This window comes from Ixodes scapularis, unplaced genomic scaffold (assembly GCF_016920785.2).
Source record: "Ixodes scapularis isolate PalLabHiFi unplaced genomic scaffold, ASM1692078v2 PGA_scaffold4__175_contigs__length_147842914, whole genome shotgun sequence".
In the NCBI taxonomy this organism is placed as follows: Eukaryota; Metazoa; Arthropoda; class Arachnida; order Ixodida; family Ixodidae; genus Ixodes; species Ixodes scapularis.
Genome location: NW_024609879.1, coordinates 65,388,852 through 65,401,277, shown reverse-complemented (window position 1 = coordinate 65,401,277; position 12,426 = coordinate 65,388,852). Strand labels below are relative to the sequence as shown.

At 45.2% G+C, this 12,426-nt stretch overlaps 1 pseudogene; it reads left to right on the top strand.

The window, feature by feature from the left end:
• LOC120836217 overlaps positions 1-4,437 on the top strand; it is a 34,711-nt pseudogene extending 30,274 nt beyond the window's left edge.
• Positions 4,438-12,426: the final 7,989 nt, after the last annotated feature.

Sequence of the window (12,426 nt, the reverse complement as noted above, 5' to 3'; positions counted from 1 at the left end):
TCAGTACAGCCGTTTCTGCTGCACACATACTGCCTACTTTGGCCAAGTAGAGACTTGATCCATATGAAGGTAAGCAGGTGATTATCAACTGCTCAGTGCTGTCCGTGGTGACGTTCTCTCCTTATCAGATGACTTACCATGCTTGGTTCGCAAGGCATTTTAAAAGGAGAGCAAGTCCGCTGGTGCATGATGCTCCCAGTACTGAGCAGTCGACGATCGCTTGTTCACACTCGTAAAGATCACGACTGTACTTCAAGCTCGGCAAGTGTGACACTTATGTGATTCAGCCAGTGGCTGTGCAGTATAAAACGCGCCCAATTGGCAACTTTAATGCAGTCTCGTGTAGTCCCATTGATGTTTTCTTTTGGCATGCATGATATGTGTTCACACTTTTTTTTCCCTCGCTTGCCGATAGTCCTAGCTGTCTGCAGAGAGTGAGTGTGAAACATGCCAACAAGCCTCTAAAGCAGTATGCAGTGCAATTTTGGTCTATTGTGCAAGCGAGGAAGAAGACTGCTCGTTTGGCTGTTGAGGCTGTGACATAGACATTAGATAGTTTTATCTGAGCATTGTTAGGCCCGCTCCACTCAAAAGGAAAGCACCTGCATGCACACAACGCTCAGTCAGCAATGACCAACCGGAGCGCAGATGCCGATGGAGAAGACAATTCCTGCACCCCTATGGCCACTGCCGACTGAGCGTTACGTGCATGCCTGGTTAATTTCCCGCTCAGTGGCTGAGCTGAGCGGGCCGTAAAAAGCGCTCAGCTAAAACTTTTTCTGATAGGGGGTGGCTGACGCATAGATATTTCAGACAGAGGGATGGCCGACACTGCTCACATCAATTCTCAGTGTGAGCAGCTCTCATCGCAATACGGAAATTATGATTAAAACTTCCTCTACCCGTTTCTGAAGGTTTTGGGACATGTGCTCCTGGCAGTATTGTCGGGCTAGACATCATTACACCCAGATCCACTCTAATAAATTCTAAGAGGATGAAGTCAGTTGCCACATAACTTGTGCAAAACTAAATCTGGAACTCACTCCTCCTTCCTGTTTTCCACTGTATTGAGAACCTTGTCCCAGTATGTGATGGGTATGTGAAGAAAATTGACCAGATAAACAATATCACTTAGAAAATAGATGTCCCATACATATTAACCTGCATCTACCAGCCACTGTACACTACCTCACTACTGATTTGGTATCTTTCAATTGATATTCCTGAACTGTTCGCACCTGTAGACATCTTAATGATGATAACGAGGGAATGTTTCATCTCATGGGATGTCATATGCTTAAAGTAAGTGAGGCTTGCGGGCATTTTAAAGGGCTAGGGCATGCCGATGGAAAACACTCAATGTGAGTTTGATGGTGGACGCTGATAATATATACTAGTTTTTGTGTAAGTCGCTATTTTTTATTTCATGAAGTCTGCAGATGACTTTTAGTCGTCAAGTTGCCATTATGTGGGAACCGGGGTGTCATACTCTGCAATGCATTGCATGTTTACCTGTGTCTACCCAATCTCATTAGTATGTGTACAACGGTGAGCTGTATATGTAAAGGATATGATTTGTCATTGTCTCAGTAATGCTAATGAATCGCTATGTTTACCTAAAAATGCTGAATGTGGATATCGGGGACTGCACACCTATCGTAACAAACGTCAGTGTTAAACAACATGCCAACTACTCTGCTAAGCTCGCCCGTCTCTCGACATGCCCTTTTGAATTAAAATAGATGATTTCCATAAGCCTTTCTCTGAAGTAGGCCTTTTTCATACAAATAGCTGACCTTGATTATGAGATAACTGGACCATTTTCGCCCCTTGGTCATCCAGTGTGTTGTTACAGGTGTGTCTCTTAGGGATTCTTGTTTTGATATAGTTTCCAGATTGAAAATAAAATAAAGACAATTAGTGCATTAGCTACAAAAACATTTCCTTTTACATGGGCTGCTTGTCTCATGCCCCTCACCCCAGTTTGGAATTTCTGGATTGTCACGTCCAGCTGGCATTGATTTATCCTGTCATTCTACTGTGGTGTCGATTCTCTTTACAGGTGCTGTAATGAAGGACTTGCCTTCTCGGGTGCATGGTCGACTTGCATCACAAACTGCATGAGAAGTGTGAAGAAAATTTCCTAGGCCCGTGACATGCAGCCTCTTTCATTCAGCGCACTCCTCTGGCGACAAGCGCATGATTACCAGCCGACTGTAGCTTCACTGCAACTGACAATAAACAATGACGGTAACAATTTTGTATGTTTCATTTATTGTTTACACACATTATGTGTTAAAATAACCCTTGTTATGAACTACATCGTTTCTATCCAGGTGTGAATTGCTCACAAAACCAAATGTTAGCATGGAAAACAAGACCGTGAACTGTATGGTTTTAGCCCGCTAGCCTGGGGTCTTGCTGGTATCTTGCGGTACTGCTGGTACTATGCCGGGGATTTGTGCTGGCAGCAGCCCGGGAACTCGCTGGGAAAAAAGTCTGGGAACCGTATGGCTTGAGGCCGCTAGCCTGGGGTCTTGCTGGTATCTTACTGTATTACTGGTACTACGCTGGGGGTTTGTGCTGGCAGCATCCCGGGAACTCACTGGGACGCCCAGTGCCGGGCGTCCCAGTCAGTCCCAGTCGCTGGCCAGTGACTGGCAATCTCACTGGCCCGTTGTCGCCCCACGGGGCGTTTCCAGCGTCAGGCCAGTAGGATCTTGCCGGCAGACCGGTACCGCCCCATTCCCAAACCAGCGAGTTGTGCTACTTGGGTATCTGAGCAAAATGATAAACAGGTTACTATCACTTTACTAGCCATTTCTGCCTGCAAAAGATGCCTATATCGGCACACCACGTGAAGAGTTATGGTATACTTTGTAATGCAGAGACGCATTATTTTGTTACTCAGAGGGAAAATTGTGATGGTTACTCCATTGTAGGTCTTGCAAGTGAAGTGTTCCCTCACATGCACAGCAGAAGTAAACGCAAGCTTTTATCCCTCTCTGAAATTCCTTTGTGAAATGCTTCCGTTACAATGGAAAAAGAGCACAATAAGACTGGGACAAGAAAGGAAGAAACAAGACAAGCGCTCACTACCGACCAGTTAATTCAGGAAAACTGCCTTCCTTTCTTTTCTTGTCCCTGTCTTAATGCGCTTTCTTCGTTGCAGCCGCAAACCAAGTTGCCCAGCAAAGCGTTTTATTATGCTTTCGCTAACTGCACTAAACACTGTCAGTAGATAAGCCCAGCCTTGCCTCGCTCATGGCTTATGCAGGGTGCTGCAGAACAGGTAGAGGTCGACTTTGCACCCTCCCCTGCTTTTCCAGTAAGGACTGTGCACTTTGTGCACGGTCCTTACTCTCAGCGCACTTGCTGATTTTTTACTCACATTTCCTATGAGCCTTAAAGTGATATGTTTATACTACCAGAAGTAAACAATATCAGCAGCAGCCTCCCCTGCCTCTCCACTCTCTATATCTCTCCCTGGCAATATTTTAGATTCCTCCTGATGGCTAAAATAATTTTTGGATGCAATGGTCTGCATTTCGTGGTGTCCATCTGTAACCTGGTGCATATGCACCAGGTTACAGATGGACACCGGTAGACACCCTGATGATATCATCAGGGTGTCTACCGACCTGGAATTCTCGGGGAATTCAGGAGATCTGGAAAAGTCGGAGAATTATCAGGGAAATTATCAAAAGTTGGCTCCATCAGGGAAAATGATCAGTAAGAGTGGAACGGCGATGCGGAACAAAGCTCGACGGTTGCGCATCGGGATGCCTATGCTGAATAACGTTTCCAAAATATAATCCTTCGACCCAGATATTGGTCAGGGAATTTTATCAAAATAATCAAGGAAAAACCTGGAAAAGTAAGGGAATTTGAAATTAGTAATTTGAGTAGACGCCCTGATCATGCACTTGCACTACTGTATGAAGCACTTCACAACCAAGTGAGAATTGGGGAAAGCGAACACATAGAAAGGCAACAACAGGTGTCTTCCTCACTTGTTTTCGCTCTGCTGCCTTGCCTTTCCATCTGTGACACTGTGGGCACTTAACATGTCCTCAAAAATTTGACTGTGCTCGCCTACAACTTCATCCGACTTCCAGAACGTATTCCTTTTCATTGACTTTTTTTTTCTTGCAGGACCCCGACAAGTCGTTCGGGAACCCGACATTAGCTTTTAGTGGGGAGGACCCGTGGACATCAGGCAGCATGTGTGTTGTCTGCGAGGATGTACAAAACGACGTCCTGGGCTTCGCAGCGGGGATCTCTGTGGTATTTGGAATTTACTGGGCATACAACATTGAGTATGTGGGATCGGCCAAACACACACTGTGTGTGCTTGAGCGCCTAATGGGTATAAAAAATACAAAGCTTTCGGCGAGAGCTGTCAAAGTTCTGACAGCTCTCAGAGCACGTTCGTAGAAAAGGGAAAAAAGTTCTGAATAAAGCGCCGTTCACACTCTTTCTACTGAAGAAGACAGAGAGAGGCCAGACCGGTTTTTAAGCCTTTTGCCACTTCTTAGAACCGGATGTGCTGCTGCGGAGCTTGTCATGAGAAATTGCAAGAGGCTTAAAAACCGGTCTGGTCTCTCTCAGTTTTACTCGGTCGCAAGAGTGTTAACTGGCCTTAACAGTTTGTGTTTTACGTCGTGTATCCTAAATTCTCTTGTTAGCTTTCTTTTTTTTTCTGCATCTATTAATCTGATGATTTAAACCGTAAAAAAACAGCAAAAAGAAAGATACATCTTTGAAAAACAGCTAGCAGCTAGCTAACAAATTTATTGTAATTTATTTTCATTCTAGTTTTACCTTGCAAGCAAAGCAAGCTTTGACGAAACTTGTCAGTGTGATTTATTTTATTCTTGTCAAATAATTAAACCTTATTTGTGGATTTTTATTATTTTTAAGTTATTCTTGTTATTCTGATAAGCCTGTGATACACCAGTGATAAGCCTAAGCAGGCAGTTGTTTCAAAATGTATCATATTAGTTTTTAATGAAGTAATTGTTTTAAAATACTTGTTTTGTTTTGCAGTAGCTGCATGGTAGCTGCATGTGCTTGCAGTGATATAAGCTGAGACAAAACTGCTACCTTTATTGTTAAATTTGAAGTTGCCTTCAATTTATTGCCACCCACCTGTGCACTCAAAGCAAGCATGAAGCAGCAGAACATGCTGCTTCACGCCAGCTCTTGTCAGATGTCTAGACAAGTGGAAAAAAAAACAAAAAAACTATGGTAAATGATAAGGGCAATCAAATTAGAAAGTTAAGCTGTGTAAAAAAAAAAAAAACACCGCGGGAAAGCTTTTGTGTTTCATGATAAATTTTAGAGCAGCATTGAATTCAGCATCGTTCAGAGCATCATCCTTCATTGTATATTTGTTCTCCATTTCGACGTTAACACTTGCAGATGGTTGATGTTACCGCTTCTTTCGGGTGGAATCGAAGTTTCCAATTCAACTTTTATTCTTTCACACAGTTGATGTTACTACCCTATTTTTAGGGAAATTCAGGTTGAACCTCGCAGGCGGCAAGAAGTTTCCTAACGATCACAATGCCTCCCTTTGTTCAACAAGCTGATACTTGACTAGGGCTGCTATACTCCAGACAAAGTGAGAGTCAGCACTGACTATCTTTCGGAGAGTCGCCCATACACTCCCATGACTCTTTTGCGATAGGAGTCGGGGGACTCTTCATAGAAGGGGGGTCCTCACAACTCTTGTTAGAGAGTCACGGGGATTACCAGGAAGGAGTCGTGTGACTCTTTTTCTTCGTTGGATAAGAGTCGTTAAAGAGTCGCAGTTGACTACGTCAACTGGAGTCGCCCATACACTACCATGACTCCAGTGTGATGAGAGTCGCAGGACTCTTTTTTAAATACGAGTCAAGTGACTCTACAAATGAGTCGTGGAGGAGTCAAATCTGTAGCGCGCAAAGACCCCCCACGGGGAGTCGTGGCGACTCTTTTTTAAAAAAAAGTCGAGGAACTCTACAAACTGGAGTCGATTCTGCGGTGCGCCAAAACCCCCCAAAGAGAGTCATAGCGACTTAACGATTCTTTTTTTTTTTTTTTTAAGAGTGTTGCCCCAAAATTTATAATAGGACAATAATCTACAATAGTTGTGGCCTGAACAGTTTATTTTGAAATAGCTGTCAAGGGTAGGAATTCCCCTCTCGGGGTACTTGCTATGCACCTTGAGGCGAATGGTGTTGTGTGTGAATTCGGCATGCTTGAGAGTCCCCATGCTCGAAACTTCTACATGGCGAGGTCTTCGCTTCGGGGACGCCAGCTTGCCACTGCGCCTTGTACTTCGCGACAGTACGGGCGCACACTCCGGTGCTGTTACTGACCGTCTCCAGGACTTCACGACCGACTTCTCCGGGAAACGCGTTCTTGTACTCGTGTACACGTTGGCGATCACCTGCTTGCACTCTTTCAAGGTCTGCGCACAACGAATCTTCGAAAATATCCGAGCAGGAGAGGTACTTGAGCTTGGTGCGTAAGACGCCATCTTCTCAAAAACAGCCAGTGCCACACAACCCGAAAACCCGGAGCTGCTGCCGCACGGACGAAAACGAAAACAATTTAAAGTAGTTTACATTATCTTTTCCTTTTTATTGAAACAAATTTCTGCTCCGTCGAAATCATAACACCACTATCAGTTTCTAGCTCCAAGGAGGCACCTTTTTCGACTTTTTTTATAAATGTTTTCGCAGGGGACGCACTATTTTATGGGGTGAACGTAGACACGGTCGGCGATGCAAACCGGTGCGCTAGCTTTGACTGCGTTGCATGCTACGTATGAAACGGAGTATAGTCTTGAATAAGCTGCTGCACCTTCACTCACTTCCTGAGACGCACCCCACGACAGTTCTAGAAATATGTAAAATGCAGACGCAGGATTCGGTTTCGAATAATATGCACGACGCGAAACTTGTTGAATCTCCTATAAAACGAATTCTCAAAATGAGTACTCGCAGGTGTAGCTATGTGGAAAGATGCCCGCTTACGGAGCGAACCCAGGTTTGATGCAAAAAATAAACATACTTTTTTTTTTTTTTTTACAATTATTCTTGAGAAAAGTGAATGTCGACGAAACTTTGTGCTTTATTTTTTTTTCTTTCCTTTTTCATTTTTTCTTTTTTTTTTGCACAATTATTATTGAAAATAAAATGTCGACAAAGCTTTGAACTAAATGGTGTCGGACTCCCTTTCTAGAGGTGCATAGAGAAATGGCGGGGCTTGGTTTGCCGGATGGACGCCGCGAAGCAGCATTCATACTTTTTTTTCGGTAGGGCAAATGCTGCTGACCTGTGACTCCCGTTTAGAAGGGGAAGAGTCAAAACAGAGTCACACGAAGAATTGACTCTCTAAGAGAGTCATGAAGTGTCAAAGAGAGTCATGGAAGCAGTGACTCCCTTTGGACTCCTTTTTTTTAAGAGTAGGAATAAATCTAAGCGGTATTTGCTGGAATAGCAATAAATGTTACATCGGTTGCAAGGACGTAAACTGTCAGAAAGTGAATTGCAGAATGAATGCACTCAGTGTCAATACCGTTGTCACTTAAGCATTTCCACAGGAATTTTAGAAACGCACTTAAAAATAATAATAGAATTCGAAAAGCATGGCGGTGCCAGACTGCACAGCTGCTAAGTCTCGGGCCAGTCAAAACAGTGGATTAGCTAAATTACAAGGTACCGCTTCCGGTACTCAGAGCGACATGCAAAACAGAGAACTCAATACAGCTGTTCTCCTAGCTGGCATAAATGCTGAAATTGACACACTCTTATAATTAAGGAAACAGTAGATGGAATATATCAGACAACTATAACATCGTGCCGAAGCGGGTTAGTGAACAGGACAAAAAGTTAGAAGTTCAAAGAAACGAGTTACAAACTTGAAAAACACGAATGCAGACGTGGAGATTTAACACTTAAATAAAAAAATGCATTATCTTGGTAGGAGAAATCGGCGGAAAAACCCCAAATTGCATGTGATTTCTGCTCGCGAAAATGAAGGTATTTTGTCTAAAACAAATGAGGTGGCAAAGACCCTGGAAGTGAATGATCTGACATCTGATAAAATTATCGCAGCACACAGACTTCCATCACGTGCAGGCAAGATCCCCGGAGTCATTGTTCGCTTCGTCAGTCAGGCGACACGAGATATGTGGCTAGACAGGCGGTCACTACTAAGGAATGCTGGGAACAAGACTCAGATCTTGGAAAACATAACTTAGCAAGATAAAGCACTACGGTGGTATGCGAAAGAATGGGGAAAAACAAACAGGTTCCAGTACGCTTGGCATAAAAATAGCAAGATTCTTGTCAGGGAGAACTACGGAACTCAAGCACATGTAGTAAAAACTAAGGGTGACTCACGAAAAATTGAGTAGTCTTCCTCTAGGTATAGCAATTTTTTTTAACTTCACTCGCAATGACGGATTTCTCTTACTTATTGCCAAAAAACAAACAAAAAAAAAAACACCGACTTGACATAACAGAAAAAAAAACAATTTCATTAGACGTTTCGCATTCCATGCGGGAGGCATCATCAGTAGTTACACAGCAAATGCAAGGTTCAGCCTCAGGTCAACGCTATTTATCACGAATTTCCGAGTAAGCTTCGTGGACAGGGCCACGGTTTTTGTTGCACACGGATGTGTCCCTGCGAACAAACCACAACTCTAGGAGCTTTTGTGGCCCCCATCTGTCCTCCCTCGCCAAGGTCGTCGCGGCCGGAAAGTCGAAAGAATTCCCCATTGTCCACACATGGTCCACCAGTTCAGTCTTCAGTCGCGTCCCGTGGGATCCGTACGTGACGTAACACTTGTGTTCTTTGAGTCTGGTATCTCTCGTCCGTCCGGTTTCACCAATGTAGGACGCTGGGCAGTCACTGCAGGGGACCTTGTAGATAACGCCTCTTTGGACGTTGGCCGGAGTTGGGTCCTTTTGTTTGGAAATGAAATTTCCAATAGTTATGTACGGCTTGAAAACAGTTCGAATGCCAAGGGGCCTCATAGCGCGACTAAGAGGTTCGGAGACTCCTTTGACATAGGGGATGCACACTACATTCTTATCTCTTTCCCTTTCGCACGGTTGCACATTTGGCTTCATTTTGTTTTTGACCTCGTCAACAAAACGCCTTGGGTTGTGACGTTTCACCAAAGCTCCCTGTAAATGAGTAAACTCATTTGCGCATAGAGCTCGTTAGATGACACGGTCTTTGATCTCTGTACAAACGATCGCACTACTGATTTCTTGTGTTGCACTGGGTGATGGGACAAAAAATCCAAAAAAATTATCTATTTCACATGGTTTGCGGTACACACCCATTTCAATCCTGTGATTCGGTTCGCCTGTCCTCATTACAGATACATCTAGGAAGGGCAATTTGCCCTGCTGTTCTGCCTCGCAAGAAAACTGTATCGCGGAGTGAACACTGTTTAACTCCCGGTGAAAATCGTTAGCATGACTTTTATCTAAAATGACGAAAATGTCATCCACATATCGGCGGTAAAATTTGACCGGGAACAGAACTTTTTTGAGCACTTTCTCCTCAATATGCTCCATAACGAGATTGGCAACACTGACAGATACCGGGCTCCCCATCGGACACCCGTTCACCTTATGATACGTCTCCCCACGGAAAGCGAAAAAACATTGGTTTAAGCAAAAACGCAAAAGTAAAATTATATCATCAACGTGAAGTGACGTACGTGCTCTTAGGCTTTGATCATCAAGGAGACGCTCGCGTGCGACTTCAATGGCAACATCATTAGGAACATTAGTGAAAAGGGAAAGTACATCAAAAGAAAACACGCCTTCATTCGGAAGGAGGGTCTGGGCGCGGACTAACCGAAAATTTTCTTGCGAATTCTGCACACAAAGACCATTTTTACCTTTCACCGGCGCCAGTAGCTCTGCCAAATATTTTGACAAGTCGTACGTGGGGCTACCGATAAAGGATACAATGGGGCGCAGAGGAAATTCTGGTTTGTGCACTTTAGGTAGGCCGTGCATTTTAGGTGTGCGTCCGTCGGAGGAAAAAAGGCGGTGGTACAGAGAATCATTCATCGTACCCTTCTTTCGAAGTTCCCGGAGCTGATCAACTAGCGAACGTTCGGTTTTCCGAGTTGGGTGGCGAGCTAGTTTGACAAAGTGTGCGGGATTACAGAACTATTGGAAATTCCGTTTCCAAACCAAAGGACACAACCCCGGCGAACGTCCAAAGAGGCGTTATCTACAAGATCCCCTGCAGCGACTGCCCAGCGTCCTACATTGGTGAAACCGGACAGAGGAGAGATAGCGGACTCAAAGAACACAAGCGTGACGCCACGTACGCATCACACGCGACGTGACTGAAGACTGAACTGGTGGACCATGGGTGGACAATGGGGCATTCTTTCGACTTTCCGGCGGCGACGACCTTGGCGAGGCAGGACAGATGGGGGCCCCGAAAGCTCCTAGAATCGTGGTTTGTTCGCAGGGACACATCCGTGTGCAACAAAAACCGCGGCCCTCTCCGCGAAGCTTACACGGACATTCGTGATAAATAGCGTTGAGTTGAGGTTGAACCTTGCATTTGCTGCGTAACTACTGATGATGCCTCCCGCAGGAAAGGCGAAACGTCTAATGAAATTGTTTTTTTCTGTGATGTCAATTGTGTGTTCTTATTTTAATTATGACGTCTCTTGGCTTTTGGAGTATTTTTGCATTTATCCGTAACATTTACGGTTCTGTGGCCCTCAGCAATGTAAGGGAATACCTGAACTTGTCAACGACTATCGTACGACTGGAGTGCCACCAGGACTTCAACCGTCAATGCATTTAATGTGGCCTCATCCCTCAAGGGCTGCGCTGCAAGCCGCTCGTGGATACCCCTACGGACGCAAGCTCGCTCGAGATTTCAGCCCGAACTGTGTCAAGGCCCGTGTTCAGAATAACAAGCAACGGATCAACCACGCCAAAAAACGAGAGGCGACGGCGGAACGGAACCTTCGACACGTGCTGCAGTATGATGACCTCCGCAGTATTTTCGTCGCACGGAAACAGGCCGAGGACATGGAAAAGAACAAGCAGTCAGAACTGCACAACAAGAAGCTCGCACGGTTAATGCCCCCGGAACCAACTTCCCAGAACGAGAAAAGGACTGTGTTCAACTACTCTTCCAACGAATTGACGGGCCACCACGTGAGTCTTCTTTCAAAGGGTCTCAACTTTGCAATGGCACCTCGATAGGTCCCAACCCAAGCAGCACATAAACGTGAAGAAAACGTCGAAAGAACGTCGAAGACGTCTGTAACGTGACGTCGTAAAACGTCGAAGGTCCGGACGTTACCTTCCTTCGACGTCGATGAAACCTTTAAATGTCCGCGAGAAAAGGTGCACAGGAGGTCGAGGGGACGTTCCAAATGACGTTTGTTGCACGTCACATCCACGTCTCAGTGGGCCGTTGCGTCCTCCCTCGACGTTTATGATACGTGTGTTTACGACATCCGGACTACCAACGACGTTCACAGAACGTCGAGAAACCTTTCCAAATTACGTTTCCTAGCCGTCGTGGGAAAACGTTGCGTCCCCCCCCCCCCCACAAAAAAAATAATAAGTATTTTTTTAGTATTATTGCGAAGGCAAGCTGCTATCATGCAAGAACGAAGGAAGTAACTAAAACACAGGTTTGGTACGAACTGTTTATTTGAGCATGTTCAGACACGAGATGCAATACGGAGCGCCTCCAAAAGACGTCCCTGGATGGGCTAGCCTCAAAGATATAAAATAACAAACAAATTCACGTAAATAAGTGAACAAGAGACGATGTCACGCGGCGCGGAATGTTCCACCGCTTACCTTGTTCTGCTTCTGATTAATGCGCTGACGACGCGCGTGCTTTAGCCGTCCCATTGCGCGTAGCTGGTGCTCTCCTTGCGTGCACGGGAATGGTTTCAGAAGGGGGATCCCGTCCGCTGGGCGTTCTTGATTGGGATCGTCGGAGGCGTCTGAAGGGTCTTGATCGGAGACTGGACTTGACGCGCCGTTATGTGCACTGCCACTTGTTTTCTGGGGGGCGTCATTCATATCCTCACAGGCACCTTGATCCGAGCAGTAGTACGATTCAACGTGTGAAGCGTTATGGACTTCAAAAAGGTCCTCGAGCCGTGGCTGAATACGACGGCGTTTTTGGCGGTCACCGACTTTTTTCATGGGGGCGACTTGAACGACTCATCCAATCGCAGCACTTATACTGTATGCAGACTCGAAAAAAAAAAAAAAATTACGGCTACACAGCAGCCTGCCTCGAAGACCTGTAGACTTGACGGCCGGTGGTACTGGCTTTCGGAAAAAGCTGGACCGGGTCCCAGAGCTGTTCTCTCTGGGCCAATTCGAAGAACAGAACATTCAGTGAAATATT